This window comes from Corvus cornix, chromosome 3, assembly GCF_000738735.6.
Source record: "Corvus cornix cornix isolate S_Up_H32 chromosome 3, ASM73873v5, whole genome shotgun sequence".
Classification (NCBI taxonomy): domain Eukaryota; kingdom Metazoa; phylum Chordata; class Aves; order Passeriformes; family Corvidae; genus Corvus; species Corvus cornix.
In genome coordinates, this window is record NC_047056.1 from 90802169 (window position 1) to 90822113 (window position 19945).

The 19945-nt window shown below is 39.0% G+C and overlaps 1 protein-coding gene across 1 annotated transcript in view; it reads right to left on the reverse strand.

Moving 5' to 3' along the window:
* Positions 1 to 8335: 8335 nt before the first annotated feature.
* The window catches only part of TINAG (tubulointerstitial nephritis antigen), a 97415-nt gene continuing 85805 nt past the window's right edge, over positions 8336 to 19945 (reverse strand). The window contains exon 14 of the transcript XR_002273165.2: positions 8336 to 8453. The gene's annotated coding sequence lies outside the window, so the exon portion shown is untranslated. The remainder of the gene's footprint in view (positions 8454 to 19945) is intronic.

Consider the following 19945-nt stretch of genomic DNA (forward strand, 5'->3'; position numbering starts at 1 on the left):
CTGTTGCCCTCGTGGGTATGATGGTAGAAGTGGATAATAACAATTTAAAGGGCTAACCCAATCATAACCTTTCAATATTGTTAAAGAGAGTCATTTGAATTTATGAAGAGTTCCTTTGACCCCCTCATTCATCTTTCTTAGTTCCAAAATTTGTATAAAGGGGGAAAGAAAGTTGCATTTTCAATTACATATACTTGAAGTGGATGAATATTGTTGGATTTTTATTGAATTTATTAAGGATATTAAGAGACATTAAGAGTGTCCTACATGGAGATTGTGCATCCCAAAGCTGAAGGACCTCTTCCTCATATGTCCACCAATTTCAGTAGATTGTCTCTTTGAAAAAAAACCTACCAACCTGAGAAATAACTGCTGGAACTAGCTCAAATTGCATCATTTTAACTACTTTGGACAGCTAAAAAAATACTTTGCAATATGTTTAATGTTCATTTCTACCAATACATGTGGAAGAAGTAATGCTCTGAGTACTTTTAATTCTGTGGTGACACAAAACAGCAAGTGCCAAATAACAAGCACAAAAACCTTTTGATGAAAGAAGTCAGCAGAGTCCCATGCTACTGAAGGAGAGGAATTGTTAATTACAGACCTTATGGTTACTGACCTGCCAAGAAATTATAATATTCATATTCAAAAGCATTATTTCCTTATTCTTGCACATTCAGATATTTAGAGTAAGGTCAACACTTCATGTTAAATTCTGTTTTATCTGCCAATACAAGGGAGAACATAAGGCAGTAAAAAACTGAATTCAGTCTCATCAGTATCAGAACTTATTTAGTTCTTATTAGAATTATTTATTATTAAAATATCCGTAGACCTAAAGACAAAAACAAGCTTGAAGCAACATGATACACGAAGAGAAGCCAATGAAGCTCCAATCAGTAGCATCAATTTTCATTCATGTGCAGCGGCAAGTCCAGCTTTGGTTCAGGTGGAAAGCCCAGTGGCCAGCTGTTGCCCCAGGGATCTAAGGCCCAGGTTAGGGCAGGATTTAAGTGCCAGCCATCCTTCACTATTTTAGAGAAATGCCACTCCACTGTGACAGCAGTTGAAGACTCCTACATTCCTCTTGAATGATGTGTTTGAGTCCCTGGGCACTGCTAGTGAGTACCTTCAGTAGTGCTTCCCTGTTGGATGCACTTTGCACAGGTAAAGACTTACTCTACCCAAACCTATTTGGCATTCAGGTGAGGCTCCTATGTGCTTAAGTCTTTTTGAGACGTCAGACCTGACTTCGAGCATCCCTTACACTAATTATAATAGCCATGTGGAGCTTAGTCTGTATTGGAGTAGACTAAGTCTTGTCACTGAAACTCCACGGGAATTTCTGTACACAGCCTATTTAGTAGTGTGGGATTAATTTGAACTCATTGCAGCCATCTAACAGTTAAACTTCCAACCTAAGTGACATTGCCTCAAAGACACTCCAGAAGATGATTAATGTCATGTACTATGTGCACCTCTCAGATCCTCTTTCCTCTCTCTTGATCATGGAAGGAGCTTAGGTGCCTCACATAGCCTATAATCAAGGAAAAAAGAGAAGAATTTAATGTTAAAACTATTTAACTTGACACTTTGGTTTCTTGTAATTTGTTAGGTTTTGTGTATTAATTAGGTTCTTTATGGGAAGCGTTGTTTGTTTTGTTACCCATGGTCATTAATATACTTGGACAAGCTGTCATAAGCTCAATACTAAGAAAAACACCTTTGCATTTGAAAACTTAAGCCTGTAGTGTCTTACTGATGCTGGTTTCAAATATTACATCTGGCTGGAAAGCACAGTTTTTAAAAAGAGCAGAGGAAAGCAGGTCAAACCACGAAGAGAGTTCAGTGAATAGGAGGGATACAGCTTTATGCTGATAATTTTATCTTTTCAGTGTCAAGTGACTTGCATTATCCTTTCTGCACCTAAAATTCCTTTGTGTTTATGTCAGTTAATCAAACAATACAAGTCAGTTTTTTTTCTCCAGAGGCAAAGGATATTTCCTGAAGGCCTTTAAACTATGTACTAAAATCCAGATGCATCTAGTTAGCTGTTGATTTGCCTTGAATATTTAAGCACACATGCAAATTAGCTCAGAACCTCTTCTATCAGAAAATGGTCACATAAAGTAATTAAAAGTTAGTTATCAGAGATTCTTTTTGACATAATTCATTCTGTATTTATTAATAATAATACAGTGGAAGGATTTCATTTGTACATTAGTACATTAAATTTATTAAACAAATATTGCATGTGTCATGTAACTGAAGTTTGAGCTTAGTTCAGATTTGAAGAGGTACTTCAATTCTATTTTTGCTACCATTTCTAGTGTTCTTATGCTGTTCTTCAGCGTAAAGTTTTAACATACTACTATGGATACACCAAAAAAAGGGAAGATTCAAAATATTCAGATAGAAAGAAGGAGAATGATTCCCACTAATTTTTAATAAATTTTATGCCTAATTATTATTTCTGTCTTTAAAGTACTTCCTGAAGTGATTTAAATCAAACAAAAACTAGAATGTTCAAACCCTAGTGAATACAAGCAAACTTGGTGCCTGCAGGTCAGGATTTTAAACCTGCATGCTGTTTTGGTACTTTTAGAGTCTGCTTGTACATCATATCGAAGCTTTTAACAATAGATATGCCCTTCTGTCCTCAGAAAAGGAAAAATCTTGGGTCAGTTTTTTTTTGTTTCCCTGCCCCAACTCCAAAGTGCAAGGGAAAACTCGTGCTGAATTTTTGGCTATCCTTATTTCACAGCTAGTACCTAGCACCAGAGAGGGCTGTGCTCCTCTGGCTTGTAAAACTATCTATCACTCCCCTCTGCAGCTGGACAGGAGAGTGAAAATATAATGAAGGGTTCATGAGTTCATAAGTACCAGGAAAGATCACTCATCAAATACTGTCATGATCAAAACAGACTCAAATTAGAGGTATTAATTGAATTTATTACTAACAAAATCAGAGCAGAATAAAGAGAAGTAAAATAAGACCTTAAAAATACCTTACCCCCACTCCTCCCTCCTTCCCATCTCTACTGCCTCCCCCAGCAGTGCAGGGAGATGTGAATGGGGGTTATGGTCAGTTCATCACAGGTTGTTTCTGCCACTGCTCAGGGAGAGGAGTCCTTCCCCTACTCCAAAGTGGGGTCCCTCCCATGGGAAATAACTCTCCATGAACTTCTCCAATGTGAATCCATCCCACGAGAGACAGTTCTCCACAAACTGCTCCAACATGGATCACTCCTCCACAGGGTGAAGTCCTCCAGGCACAGACTGCTCCAGCACGGGTCACAAGTCCTACCAGGAAACCTGCTCCAGCACAGGCTGGATCACAGCCTCCTTTCAGGCATCTACCTGCTCTGGCATGGGGTTCTTCCATGGGCTGGGTCTCTGCATGCCCATGGGTTTCAGGGTCACAGCTGCCTCACCATGGTCTGCACCATGGGCTGCAGGGGAATCTCTGCTCCAGCACCTGCAGCATCTCCTCCGTCTCCTTTTCCAGCAGCCTTGGTGTCTGCAGAGCTGTTCCTCTCACATATTCTCACTCCGCTCTTCTCTGGCTGCAATTACAACTCCACAATCACTTTATTTCTCTTCTTAACTATGTTATCACAGAGGCATAACCATCATTTCTGATTGGCCCAGCCTTGGCCAGCAGCATGTCCATCTTGGAGCCAGCTGGGATTGGTTCTGCTGGCCATGGAGGAAGCTTCTGGCAGCATCTCACAGAAGCCACCCCTGTAGCCCACTCACCATCCAAACCTGGCTGCACAAACTCAATACACTGCCATATGGCATGAGGCATTTGCTCTTTCTCTAGAAGTTATCCCATGCTAGAGAGTCATGAGTTTGGTGATTATGATTCCAGTGCACTTACTACTAGACGTCCTGCTAAAACCTGATAAATCATACCCAAACTTCCAAAGATCTTCTGAAAGGGCTCAAGTAATATGGGAGATAAAATTTATTTTTACAGTTCTCTGTGGAAGAGGTTTTGGAAACCAGAGTAACTTCAATCCCTAACAGCCTAGCTTTTACCTGAAAGTACTTGAGAGAGCTCCCATGTGCCTCAGCAGTCAGAAAGAGGGTTTATTAGCTGCCCATAGTCAACAGAATATGCCCATAGTCTCTCTCCTAGTCTATTCTGGGGTGCTACATTTCAGACAGAAGAGTTTAGGATGTTAGCAGCTGGCAGAGGCAAAAGATTTTTTTGATGACTTATGTGTGTACTAATACATGGATTATTCTCATTCTTTAGGATTCAGGTAGAATTTAGGATTTAGGTAGAATTTGCCATCCATTAGAAGTTAACAGATCTGAACCAGCAATGTCTCTTTTTTCTGGTACTTTATATTTCACTAACTCCTAAAACATAGTAAAACCTAGTTGGTGTTAATCTATTGGTAACTGTAAAACCAATCCTCTCTAAGGTCAAGATGTCTGAAATTGTAAGAGAAAAAGAAGGGAAAGATGAAGAAGAATGGACTTCTACAGCCTTCAGCTTCCATAGTAACAAAGGGGTTTGTAGTAAAAGTTCAGAGTACATTTCAGGAGAGAATATAAAGCATCATACAACATTTCAAAGTTGGAGGTGTCAGGAAAGCATTATCAGAAGAAACATGATAAAGGTTAATCAACACATCTTTTTTTATTTCTGATGTTTTTTATCGGAGACATTTCTAACAGAAAATGAGGTATTTTATTCTGTATAACCACATTTCCGTGGCAACAGATTTAGACCCACCCATACCCAAGAGGGCATTCAGAGCCCTCCTCTCCTCTAGACCTGAGTCATTGTTGAAATACCCCATGTGGTAACAAATTCCTTATTTTTTGCAGATACTGTTTTCTCACTATCTATTTATCATAAACTAGTTTCCTGATTTATATGACTCACTTTATGAAAATTATTCATTTCCTATTAAATTTTGACCAAATCATCGAGTCAATTGTCATACAATCAATTTTTTCCAAAGTCTGTGGGCTTGATTACACAGTGTTTAATCAAATAAGGAATGATATTTCATAGGCAGCATTATTTGCAGTTGAGCTAATGAGCAGAGCAACTGGAGAAGCCAGAAAAAAGAGCAATAACAGGAAAGGTAGTTGGGACAAGTAATGCATGAAGTAAAGGCTGTGATGAAAACCGAGGCAGCTACCCAAAAATTTAAAGCTTCGTGTTAACATTGAGTAGATATAAATTAGTCACACAAGAGCTATCACCTGACATATGTTCAATTTCCATGTGTTCTGAAATGTAGGGATGGAGCTGAAGAAGAATGAATATTTGAAGGAAAAGCAGATTAAAAAAAAGTTTCAGGTACAACTGAACCCTTGCAGATACCTGCTGAAAACAGTGCCTGAAAAACAGATATATGTTCAAGAAAAAAAGATTTATGACCAATGCCAAGGACTGTGGTGGCTGGTAGAGCAAAGAGCTGTTGACTGTCAGACTAGATAAAAGGATTAATCCATGTTATTTCTGCTTTGACACAATCACAATGAGTCACAGAAAGCCACCAACTTCAACAGAAATTGAGATGGTATTAATGTTTTTAGGGACAAAAATAAACATTCTGAAACTCAACAAACTTTGTGCTGCCTATTGTTCTACCATATCTGAGAGGATGGACAGAGAAGAAAATACTACATGAATAAGCATGAAACTGCCCCTTAAGCATACTCTTATTTTATATGGGTTTTATGCTCCCATGTGCATGTCCCAAATACATTTGAGGCATTTTATTTTTCTGGATAAACTTCTTTCATTGTCTTTAAATCTGTTGTATATTTGAAACAATAGTAGGAGTTTTGTGTTCCTTATTAAAAAAGTAACTTTTAGCCTATATAAATAATAAATAAAGGAATAATAAAGCCTTATTAAAAGGCTTCACAAAGTATTCTGTCAAAATACTTGACATCAAGACATCCCAGTCTCGTAAGTATTTTGTAAGAATCTAGAATTAGCTCTTAAACAGCTTTCAGTTCAAGAAATCAAACACACACCAAGTCTTTTAACACAGACTTATATATATATCTATATATAGATATCTTGTGTCAGACCATGTAATTTCTTTCTATTAACCATCCACTGAACTTCTCAGTTACATCTATCAAGAGATCAGTTTCTTCTTTTTTTTTTTACTTCCATAGCAGCAATTAACAGCACAAAAGAGAAGATAATAGAGAAAGTTGGAAAGTAGCATAGGTTTCAGATCAGAAGTGAAGGTGTTTTTCTTTCAGATATGCAGGGAAAGAGCAAACTTGAAGGGAGAAAGTAAGTTATATACAATATTATGGCCTTTGACACCAATTTGAGCCAACATAATTCAACAGGAGCTTCAAAGGGTGATTTCAGTGATGACCCACTGTTCTGTAAAATACTAACATAGTTAGCTGGCTAGTTTGCAGAAGTTATTAGTGGAATATTACTTAAAAGAATCTAGGACTTTTCAGATACAATATATTTGCTAGTTACTGCTTCACTGACTGATGACAAAGAAGTGAAGCACACACCAAGGCCATCCACAGACTATTTGGTTTCCTTATGAAACAGGAACATGCATAATAGAGAAATAATGGGGGGGAAAAAGTTCCTTATATTCTATTATAATGAACGAAAGGAATCAAATGTTGTTTCTGAATAAAACTGTGCTGGCTGAGGTGTTCAAGAAATCTGTTTTTCACATGCAGTGTTGAACTTCACTGCCAAGAGCTTTGGAGGACTGCTAAGAGCGTTGGTAGAATATAGACTTTTTACACAAACACTTGTGTTTTAACTTGCAATAAAGTGCAGATATTTAAACTACTTTAAAAGTTAATAGCTCATTTTTTGTCTATGACCATGGATCTGCTAGGAATTTATTTCACTGGACCCTTTTTGCATAATACGTTTGGTTTGAATGTTACCTTATTATTGTTAACTGCCATCCCTTCTCTGCTTAGAATATCACCATGGACTTTGCAGGACATTCCCACTTCCCTCCTTGTACAAGCTTCTTGCTATCTCCTGCATATCCTTAGATGGGTTTATTTTTTATTTATATATGGATTCTGGTTCATTATCTGTCAAAAACCCGCATGGATTTCTTTATCCTAAACTCTCTACTCTGCTATCAGGAACTTTGTCAGTGTTTTTAAAATAACACCCCTACAATGGCAATAGTGCTTAATATTGGCAAATTCCCAGAGATATTTTGTGAAGTTTTCAAATGGAAACAAGACTCTCAGTTTCAGGAATACGCAGCAAGGGAACAAAATATCAAGCTAAACTGATCTCAAAGGTGCAGCTGCAATGCCAGCTCACTTTCTTCAAAAGAAGCAAGATTTTTTTTTTCCATTGCTGTTCTGCTGAAAACATCACTGTTCTAAGAAAGGTTGTTACAAATTTGGAAAGAGCGATGACATCGTATGGGGTTTTTACACGTTAACATTAAAACTTTGTGCTGATACTTTGTGCTACAATGCAGACTTTGGCTTCTGCGGGAATTTGCCTGGCTGAGTGTTAGAATTCCATTTCTTTAACCCAAGTTTCCTAATGATTTCCTCCGTTTCCAGTTTTCAAACTTCTTCTGCATCTGACCCTGACCAATACTAATTAGGGTACTCCCTTTAAACTCTCATCTGCTCCACCAAGTGTTTTAAAGGACGCCAAGCACACCAAATTTTGTGTGCAGCTTCTGCCATCTCCTGTATATCTGTTTAATCTCTGGCAGGTTTGCAAATAGCAGGAGAGGAGGAATAAATTAATGTTTATGGGCAAAACCAGTTAGAGAACAGCAACGTTGCAACGTACTGATTCTTCCTTCAGGAAAAAAATATCAAACCAAACCAAACCAGAAATCTCCTGTTCATTAAAATCTAATTGTATTGATTGGATATTTAAATGAAGAAAAAGCTTTTCTTTTTACACTGTGTCATTTTTACAAGTGGAAAGTATTTAACAAAAAAATGCAAGGTGGGAAATGTTTGAAGAATGTTCTGGTTTGGGAGACGAGTATTTTTTTTACTTGGTGCAGGGCATTATGGTAAAGAGATTTCATAAAGTTACATGAACAATGACAAATTTCTTGGTTGCGCACCCTTTGAAATCAGTATTTACTGTTACTACAGAGATCTGTCAAGAATTTAGTTATGATTGTTTTTATGAGACCTTCCCAATCCTATTAAGTGAGCTAAATACCAACTAAGGGCTAACCCAAGCCCCAGTGAAGTTATTATGTTATTTATCTACCCAGACAAGAAATCCAATCTCTCCTGCACAGATTTCAGGTCACCTACAAATGAGCTTTTTCTTTCTTGTTTACAGGAGTTCTCCTGAGCTTACCTAGTAAAAGGTTTCACTCTCAGAGAAGACAACCTTCCATCCCATAAATCATCTTCTCTCTGTGTTGGGCTCATGTACATCTTCCTTCTAAGACACCCAAAGAGCCAAGAAGAATTACCTGAAAAGGAAAGGAAGAAGGAGGAATTTGCAGATGCATGGAAGACAGAGTGAACAAATGCTAAACTGCAGTCTCCTTTTCTGCTGCTGCTTTCTGAGGACATACCATGTTGATTGGCTTTAGATCGCAGACTGTCCTGCTGTTCACAGAAAAGGCATCTAAGCAGTAATTCAAGAAAAAATGGCCAGTTGAACATGCCACTATTTTTAGATAATAAGAAAAGACAGTTTCAAATGGTTCAGAAGGGCTATATGATTACTTATGTTGTACATTTCAAGGATACCAGAGGAAATAACATTTTCCTACATGAGACCCAAAATCTGCAGTAAGTTCATCTTTTAAAAACCAACTTTTTCAAAAAAGCTGTGTACAGAACTGTGACTCACCACTCCTAAGTAGTTTAAGAGAGGAAGGCTAAACTAAAAAGCAAAGAAATAAAGGCAAACCTAGTGTCTAGCCTCTTCCCCACATTTCTGCCTTGCTTCCTACCCAGGAAAGATTCAGAAGAGTTTATAAAGATGAAGAATCACAGCTCTATAAAAATTTAAAGAGGCAAATAGAAAAAGCTACTTTGAATGTCTCCATAGGGCCCTCAAGGTCTTAATTACTAGTCAAAAGATCACTGAGCAGACTAATTGAAAACGAAGTGTAGGAGAAGTGAAATCTAGCCTTATTCAAGTCAGTGGGAGTTTTATTATCAACACTGACAACAGCAGAATTTCACACAGGATGTTTACTCTTGCCATCCTGGTAAATAACTCAGCACCTTTTTTTAACGCTCACTGGGAGACTTTGTAGCAGCCCAGTACACCAAATCTTACATCCTGATCCTTGCTGTGTGGTATAGTCACAGGGAATGTGAGCACATCTGTGTAGACAGAGGGGACAATAGTCACATGTTTGTATGATTTCTTGGACTTTAAGAGATTATTAAAAGACTTATATGAACATTATTACTTATTCCTTGCATATAGGTAACCCCTAAATTCCATGCAGACTTCAGTACTATGAGAATTTAAAATTATTTTTTGACTTGTTCCTTTTTTACAGCCATCATCTATTTGACTGTGCAAGGGTCCCTTTAAAGTAAGAAACACAGTGCACACAATTTTGCTGCTTTTTTATATCTACTTACTGTAATTTTTATTCAAATAATATTGAAACAAAATTAACATTCTAGCTTGAATTGTCGGTTTGATGTTTGCAGCATTCAAAAAAGAAAAAAGCTGCAAAGTATTGAGATTCAAGAGCACAGAGAAATTGTGACAACATTTTGATTAGAAAGTAGATATTGTCAGGTATTAAAATTTGACACCCCTTTATTAAATAGAAAATGTGCTATCTGAATGAAAATGCATTATTTTCCTTTCCTATACAGCTATGCATGAATGTGCTTAAAATCTTCACCCATAGAGTAAGGAGCAGCAACATCATCCAAAACAGCATTCAGTGAAAGCACAGAAATACTGGAGATTTTAAGCATCAAATTCCTCCCGAGGGAAAGAGGAGGGGCAGCCATGGAACTCATCTCTGCAGTGACCAGTGAGGGACAAGACACGATGGAATGCCATGAAGTTGTGTCAGGGGAGGTTTAGGTTGGATACTAGAAAAAGTTTCTTCACCCAGAGGGTGGCTGGGCACTGGAACAGGCTCCCCAGGGAAGTGGTCTCAGCACCCAAGCTGACAGTTCAAGAAGGGCTTAAACAATGCCCCCAGGCACATGGTGGGATTCTTGGGGTGTCCAAAACAGGACCAGGAGTCAGACTTGATAGCCCTTATGAGTCCCTTCAACTCAGGATATTCTATGATTCTGTGAACACAAGGGTATTATTCATATATATCTTTGTGTCATTTAAAATTCACAAAAGCTGGGACACAAACATCAGTTTCATGGTTTTAATTAAGATCATTATTTTTGCTATTGCTGTAACTTGTACTTTTTCTCACTAAAGTGAAATTTTGTCAATATTTATCTTTTAGCCTGGAAGGTTGAAAGATAAGCTTTTTCTAGATACACATTTCTAGAGTGACTCCAGAAGGGCATTCTTGCAACAGGAATATGCTCTGTGATTGATAAAGAAAAACAGAGCAAGCCAGGCACAAGGGAACTCTTTGTTCACATGTTCTGCAGATTGCATTTTCCTCCATCTTTCTCTCTCTCTCTCTTTCTCTTCCTACTCTGTTATTCCATTTAATTTCTTCACCCACATTTCCAGACAAAATCTTTATTGAGTAGAAGATGAACTATACTGTCTAGATTCTCACTACTTGGAAAGAGCAGAAACAGCAGAAACCTTGCCCTTCTGAGGTTAGTAACTAAAAGGCATCTGTTCATTTCAGAAATGAGTCATGATTCAATATATTAATTAAATTTATTAAAAAGGCAGGATATTCTGTTAAGGAAATGTCCCTGTCTGTCCTGCCAGCAGCCCCTCTGTCAGTCATATGCGCACACCTGAGCTGGGATGGAGGCCCTTTCACAGCTACACTCCCACACTCACACAGTCACACCAGGCTTCCGAGCTGGCTCAACCCCAGGTTTTCACAGCAGAGTGCCAGATGAACCAATCCTTAAAATAATTTAGTCTTGGTGAAATAACAAAATAGTACAAAACCAGCTCAAGCTGGTGCCTCCGAGGAGGGACCCCAAAAAAAGGAAACTCTGGGCATTTATCCCCTCACAGTCCTCACAGACACAGGAAAGTCCTAGGCTCCTGCTGTATCTTTAAATGTCCAGTCCTCTGGCCAGGCCACAGGCCCCCAGGCCCTTTGTTGTGCACAGGGTTGGCAATTCCCAGCCTCTAGTCTCGGGCTCCCAGAGCTCAACCAGGGCCTCCTACTGCAGCTGCTCACTGAGACACCAGCACTGAATGGATTCCTCAACAATTTGACTAGGGGATTTATTGCTTTGTTTTTCCTTCTCCATTATGATAAATAGTTTAATTTTTTGCAACATTATTTAATAGTATTTATTAGTATTAATAGTATTATATAGTATTTAATAGGATTTTTTAAAACATGTAAATCTAAATGATGTTTTCCTCAAAAGCGAACTCATTATTAGTTTCTCACTAATAACCATTTTTAGGTTTTAGGAATAAAGTTCTTTTAATGTCAGTTTCTCAAAAGCCTTGAAAGCAGATATTGCTGATATACCTAAAGTTACTCTATTTTCTGTCAAAACAGATCCCAGGGTCTTCAGAAAAACAAGCGACAGATGGGTTAATCAATTTTTATTTATTAAATGATAAGTATATCAGATTTAAGAAACAAGGGAATCTGTACTCTCTGTGTATATGGATGACACTAAATTGTGTTTCATCATGCTTAGCACTGTTTGAACAAACAACACTGTAGTGTTCAGCCAGTGTGAATTCATTTAGTCTACTGGGCTCTGTGTTTGAAATCCTGTCTAAAAGAAAACTTCAAGGAAAATGGTATTTTCACTTAAATTATGCTTTTTCCTGTGCAGGCAGTGAACTATATTTACTATATAGATCACAGCACTTCATTGTGGCAAGACTTCTGTAAACAAAGATAAAAGAAATAAACAACAGTTTCCTGAAAGGCAATTTACAAATAAATATAATATTTCTTAATGGATTTTATATTATTATAACTTCATATATATAACCCATGGTGGTACGTTATCCATTTATTTATTGTGCTAAGGTAACAGCTATTACAAACTGTAATGCATGTCTGGATAAATGAATATTTAGCCAGTTGTTTATCTTATAGCAAGATCCAAAGCATGTTTCAGGGTACGATGATGGTAATTCTAAAGGAACAATCACTAAAATGGACAAGGAGTGGACAAGGAGTGGACAAGGAGTGAACAAGGAGATTCTAGAGGAGTCGTTGCCTTTGAAAGATCGGGGTTTGTGGCAACTTTTACAATGGATAACCAAGACAAGGCAATTCTACAAGCAATTTTTGTGTTGCATAATTACACAGGCTGAGCAATTTTTATGTTGCATAATTACACAGGCTCAGCTTGTCCCATTATATTTTTATTCCATAATGCCCTATAAAACCAAATGCCCTTCAAAATCTTCTACATTGTTGTGGGAATTTAGAATCCCACATTGAAGTCCATCTTCAATTTCTTAATTTTTTGGGACAACAGAAAGATAAATACAGATACCATCTTCCAGTGAGTCCCCACATGATGAGGTCAAAGCAATGAAGGGAAACAAATTTAGATACCATCCCACTCCCTTAATGACAAACAATTAAAGAACAACACACCCCTGATTGAGTTGTCTTGCATTAAAATTAACACACAGGTAGGAAAGCAGAGAGAGTACCTTAGCTAAATAAAACAGAACCACACTAATCTAGGAATTTTATCATAGTGCTAGTAAACAAAGCAAATAATACATAAATGACAACCTTTCTAGCTACATATGAAGGACTTAGACTGCTAATGTGTTAAAAGGCTCTCTCAGTTTTAAAACCCAGCATTGTTTTGGAACCTCGCCCTTCACCTATACCATTCAAACAGAAATACTTCTTGGGAAGCATGAAGGCCTCTAAATTTGTCTATGCACTTTCTGGAGAAAGCAGTAAAAGGTAGCAATGATTATTATAATAATTTTGAAATCTAGCAGTTGACCTATTAGCTGATAATTTAATACAGTTGCCCATAATTAGATTTAGTCATAAAATGTGCGCTTGCCCATAATTAGATTTAGTCATAACACGTGCACTTTCTGACTGATTTGCTTTTTCTGTGACTATTTTAATATTGGTCTTAAGACCAAATTCACAGTGTATTACTATTGGACAAATATGGTGAGTGCTAGAGCAGAAGAGACAGATACAAAATATGGAAACTCTGAATTCTTTCTAGATCTATATTATTCATAGATTTTATCAATTCTAAATACCTACAAGAGAAACAGAATTTCAGGCACGCTGGCTGCAAGATTGCAGAAGGATCTCATTATTTTTTGTAGGAATAAACAGAGATATTGCCAAGTACTCCTGGTGGAGAACTGGCCACTCAGAGACAAAAAAGCAGGAAGAGCTGCAGAACTGTCTTCTTTCTGAAGCCACAAGAATTCAAGTTTAGTCAAATAAAAGAAGGAAAATGAAGCAGGTCTTTTAAGGCTTACCTGAACTCCAGCTCAGAGGCAGTAAAGAAATAGAATGGCAGAATCTTTTATGTTGGAAAAGACCTCTAAGATCAAGTCCAGTCATTAACACAGCACTGCCAAGTCCACCACTAAACCACATCCCTAAATGTCACATCTATGTGTCTTTTAAATACCTTCACAGATGGTGACTCAACCACTTCCCTATTCCGGTGTCTGATAACCCTTTTGGCCTAACTGTTTTTCTTATCTACTTTTTCTCCCTTCAAGATATTAGAGCTGTCAAAAGATAATTAGCAGATGAAGCTTTTTTTCTAAGGCACATCAGAAAAGCAGACGGTGACAATAGCGAGCAAAGGGACATTACTGAAAACCATTACTTGCGACACAAGCACCCACTGTAGTAGTCAACACGTGGCACGTGGGTGCCTGCTGGCCCAAAGTATTTCCCTGCTGCTCTTTCTGCTGTGATGGACCACAAGGACTGTTCTAATTCAGGAAATTATCAAGGGATTGTCTTGGTTTGAAAGACGGGTGTCTGCTAAGGAAGGCAGAAGCCTCCCTTGGAATGGCAGATGCAACTCCCTTCCCTCCAAGTTATTATAATTTTGATATCAAGGAGGCTTCTAAGCAAAGATGTGGGAAATAGGAATAACAGTTCTCTACTATTATATATTATATATATAACCAGTCAAACAAACAGCAATAACTATGGCAGTAACAGCGAACAATCACAAACCCAGTGCCAGCCTTCTCGGCTGTCAGGCCCTTTCCCCTCGGGTGCAGTTCCGCTCGCAGCCGGCAGGGGCGCTGGCGGCTCCCGGTGAGCAGGGCAGGTGCGATGGTTCCCCCGCGGCTGCAGGGGGCGCTCCGGAGCGAGCTCGGGAAACCCGCGGCTCTGGTGCTCTGGGATCCCGGGGAAGGGATGGAACAAAGGCTTCACAAACCTCTGGGCAGCCGATCCCGGTGTCCGACCGGACCCTCGGGAATGGCAGGCTGGAGCGGCAGGGATGAGCACAAATCCCGGATGGCAGACAAGGTGTATCCAAACTGAGAACCCCCCAGAGGTCTGGGCAGGCAGGGCAAGCACGGCTACAACGCAGCGAAGGCTCGAAGCAGCGGTGGGACAGGGCAGCCACAGCCCGGCCTCCAGCAGGGCAGGGAAGGTGGGCTTGGGATCCCGGGGTCTTTCTCCACAGAAGGAAAAAAAAACCAGCCGACGAAAAAAACACAGCTTCCCTCTCCCGCGTTCGGAAACCGAACTGCCCACACACCCAGGTGAAACAAAAGAATAGCCAGGTGCCCCCACCCGCAGTGGGTAGCTCTTTGTTTTCCTTAAGTACCCAGCAATTTTCCCCTCTTAGCAACAGCATGGGGGAAAATTCCTTTAACAGAAAAAACTAGGAGAAATCCTAAAAACCACAACAGGGATACAAACTCTTGTTTATACACATACCAGTGTTGCTGGAACAGACCCCAAGGAGAAATTATTTGAGCCAGTACAACTCAATTTCAAAACCTTTTTAAATGTCACTCAAGAAAAACTGATGTTGGAAGCCTGATACATGTGTGACCAAGTAACCTCCCTTCTATTTCAGTCACAAGTGTGAAGGGGAGTTTGGAAAGTAAAATGGGAAAACTGGGAGTTCAATAAAGAGCCTGGTACACATGTTTTTGGCAAAGGACAAGATACTCTGTGGGTTTCTTTGCAGAAGGTTAAGCACAGATGTGTTTATTCCCCATGACTTCCCTAGCGAACACAACTTTGAAACAAGGAAGATAACTTTGCTTTGTGCCAGTTCCTATTCTCATTAAAAGCAAAGCTCATTGAGCACTATCTCTTCTCTGGCTTCCCCTCGTATTTTGTGTAGGAATAGGTGGTCTCATATCCCAATTTAACTCATACAGGAAAATTACAGGGGGAAACAGGTGGGCATAGCAGGGAACCAGTCACAGTTTTATAGTCTTTTCCAAAGGACCAGCTGCCCCAATTACCTCTGCCTTAATGTCCTTTAGTCATTAATAGACATATATAGGTATATATGTGAGAGTACTATATATATATATATATATTTATATATATGCATAGGTATTTGTATATGTCTATATATGTTTATATACACATTGTACTCTATCCTATTGTGAGGGACAGGTCTCTGTACAGGTAGTCCCAGGCAATATGTAGAAAGAAGGAAAGGAGATTGAAAGAGGAAGGTGTGGTGGCTTCAGGTGTGGCTCCCCCAGCCACAGTGCCAGAAGTGCTTGGAGAGGCTGGCGCCAGTTCAAGTGCCAGGGAGGCCTTGGAGAAGGCAGGGAGAGCATCAGGAGGAGCACCATGCCTGGGACACAGAGCACATGAGAGCAGAAAGGCAGCAGCTCATCATGCAGCTGCAGGACTGATACAGCACAAGGCTGAGCAGGGCACTGGTACAGAGGTGAAAACTCTGATGTGTCCCGAGAGGGATGATGGGGAACAAGGTGCTGCAGACATGATGGGTCTGCCCACAATACCCTCGCAGAGTCCAAGCTCAGTGACATGGTGGGAAATAGTAACTACCTGTATAAAACCTGAGACCAGGCAGGTGTCCTGGGGAGCTCAAAAGGTGAGTTTTTACCTCCACACTGGTAAACCTGAGTATAAAGCATGGCCTATTAATGTGTTATTTGCATGGATACTCTGTGTTTTTCCATCACAGTCTTCTTTCATGGTATAGAATATAGTCAGAGCAGGCATTCCCAAAGCTCAGAGGTGTCACACTTATCAATGCCTCTTCAAACCTTGTCACAAATTGTTGAACTGCTATTTGTAGCTGCACAAGCTTGTAAAATTACTCCCCTTAGGTCCTGTTTTGTGAACGGTAATCTGTTTTGTGAACAGATCCGTTCTCAGGATTGCAGTCAATTGGTACTATTTGATATTGTGGAGTCGTTCACAGAGCCAGTTTCCCTTGCTACATACCTACCTGATGAGTCTTTACAGCCCTGTGATACTTAGGTTGCTGCTAGTAGCTTATATTAGAGGTGACCTATAGCCATTAGAAGTTTTTAAGATGTGTATTCCCTCATGAGACTTATTTCGTTTACCACATTTAAGTTTGCTTCTAACCTACTACTTTTGAATGATCTCAAACTTCTTTTCTCTCAATCTTTTTATATTCACATGATGGAAATCACGCAACTGCGTGGTAACAGTAGTGTTTTTCTCAAAAGTACATGAGGTTTTGAAGGTTATAAGTCATTATGCCTTGGAGTTCTCTGCTTCACCGTAATTTACTTGGATTCTCCACATTTTTAACTGTGTGGTATGCATGGATACATTCTGTTTCCCCAGGAGCTCCCAGTTTTGCTTAATCCCAAACTGTTTTCCTTTAGGGTTAGATTTTGGATACAAACAGAAATTTTCTTGACTAGAAGTAGGTTCTACAGATGCTCAAGTGTAGTTTCTCAAAGCTACATAGCAAGCAGATATGTGAATTCTATAAATACCATTGGAGACTTGTGCCTGGACTGGGGAATCTCAAATGCTTAAGGACTTTTCCATTTGCTTCTGATAAACTCTACCTGTCATTTATCCACACCCAATCTGAACTATCCATTTATCCCACAGGTATGCTTGGCACGAGTAAAATATTAATAATAAATTAATTTTGGTTTTAGCTCTCTTTTGTATTTAAAATTAAATTCTGAATACCTTTGAAAGCAAGAAACTGATACTTTAGTTTTTATTTCTGTAAGTCAGAAAAAAAGAAAAAAAAAAAGAAAAAAAAAGTGGCTTCATAGGTCTTGATTATGCTTAATACACTGTTCTAATATGCCTATCAAGATAAGCTTCTGGGCTGCTGTAGTCAAGAGTAACAGCCCTTGAAGAAAACAAACACAAAGAAAAGAAAATACTGGTAAAACAAAAGGGTGTTGGCAAAATGATGCAAAAAAAAAAAATATTCAGTACAGTGTTATGCTTTACACAAAACTATGGATCTATGTAACCAATGCTTATCTAACTGAAAGAAACCTAGTTAAATAGTATTTAAATTCCCATATAAACAATTGTAACTAATATCACAAAGCAATTTCAGGATGACTAAAATTGCATTCTTTGGAAAACTTGCTATTTGCCGCTCCTGCCCCATCTGTGGGTTATGCAGGAAGGGACAGGTGAAAAAGACATGCTTGCCTAAATAAAGAATTTTGTCCTAGATTTTCAGATTTTTTGCCTGTTTCTGATAAATTTTAATCTCTTGCTTTCTTTATATTTGAAGACAATGACTATACTTCTGAGTAGGTCTGTATTTTCCTCCCTGAGGACATTTTGACTTTTCAGATATGACTGTAACAAAAATTAATGATTCAGTGGACTTACTCTTCTGGGAGATTAGCCATCAGGGCCACCTGTCGGTATGGCATGTGCTTGCCTTTTCTCAGGATTGTGGTGTCTTAGGCCTTTCTTGTGATTTACCAAAAGAATTTCCCACAAGTACTTTCCACATTGTTGTATTACATAGCAAGGTATAGAAAACACTGTGGTGACCCTGACACTTCTGCTGCCCATTCCCAGTGATCTCAATTTTCCAACTCTATACATCATCCACTCTATCACAACAGCCAGGAAAACCTTGCTGTCTTGTCAAAGAGATTCAAATGATGCTTCAGCTACTTTCTTCACTTCACTTTCTTCAGTTATTGCATATACTGTCTTTCCTTCTTACTTACTTCTTCCTACTTACCTGGGAAGTCATGACCAGTGTGATGGTCAGTACCAGCAACTGGAGCAGGGCTGCAGCCTCGGGAGCCTGCATGTCTGTGTGTCACCAGCTGGGGAGACTGGGACAGGGGCATCTCCTGTCTGAGCCCAGCTGCTGGAGGACCTGCCTCTCACATATGTGCAATGTGTCCCTGCTTGTGGCGCAAGGCTTGAAACTAGATGACTTCCCAGGCATCTTGCAACCCAAACCATTCCACGATGCACTGATCAGATGTCAATGAAACAGAAAAATTTGGATGGAGATTCAGACATTTCACATGGCTAACACAACAAGAGCATCGAGACCTGATTCAGTGCCTGAACCCTGAAGCTGATCAAGGAATATAGTAGTACAACCTTGGGTTGTAAAACCTCTGCTTATAATCTAGGTTGCACGGGTTTTTTGTAATTCATTTTACTTCCTGATACCTGAGGCCATCATGCTCATGGTGACACAAACTGCACGAAATTTATGGAAAGGGTGAGATGACAGCTGAGAATCTTCCATCAAAATTATTTTTACAAGGCAGGTTTCATTAACATCAATGGTATGAATCATTATATGACAGCTTACAAACAGAAGGCATGCAAACAGCTAATTGCTTTTGTTTGAATGACGGACCATGACAAGCTCCCAGTTAACACAAAACTGTAGGCAGTTACTTATGAGATGATTGCTATAAGAACTGACACAGACATTGATTCTGTTATGGTGTTCACTAAAATTCCTTTTAATTTAGCACTGAGATGCTCCACCTAGAACATAAATCAGACATCAGATGCTTCAGAGGTAAAGATGATAATGAGGCAGATGTGACAGGACTATTTCTGTTGAATCTCTTTGAATGTGTGTTCTATTCCACCCTCTCACCTACTTCACTCCAAGGATTATCTCTCATCAGCAGCTAAAAGCAGAAAAAAATATAAAACAAATTCTCTCTAAAGATTGTGAAGTACCTGGGAAAATCTTGCTGCATTCATTTTGAATCATAACCTCCATCAAATCTTTATCTCAGTAATTTCCTATGGTAATGCGGTGACAATTAGTGAGTCAGTGAAAGCTCCTGCTTAGCTCATTTCTCAGAAATCTCCTAAGTCTTGAGTACAAATAACAACACTTTTCAGCTCACAATCATTGCTCTTCACAGAGATACAAATTTTAATACTCATTGCTCCTTTTAAAAGCATAAATGTCTGTCAATTTAGAAAGATGGAAGAAAAGAATGGAACAAAATAGAATAGGATACTTTCATATTTTATGAAGGCCTTTACTTTCATTCCCCAGATCCTTTTTTAAAAGGCTAATTAATCGGCTATCAGTTCAGTTTTCAGCTAAAGGACATTCAAGCCTGCCTCTGAATCCTCTTTCCATTTCACAGGCATTGATATGAGGTGAAGAGACAGGGTGTCAGTGGTTCTATTAATTTGCTGCCTTGCCGTTCATGAGTGATTTGAAGAAACTGAAGAAAGGTGTGATGCAAATAGCACTGTGTGCAAAGGAAAGAATGTCTTTCCTCATTTTATGTCCTTGTACTGCATTGCTTCCAACCACTCTCAATTTCACAAGTGTTTTCTGTAGGCTGTAATTGTCAAGGTCAGCTTCTACCGTGTTTTGGAGACAGAAACAAGAGAATGCTACTCTTTATTTTCAA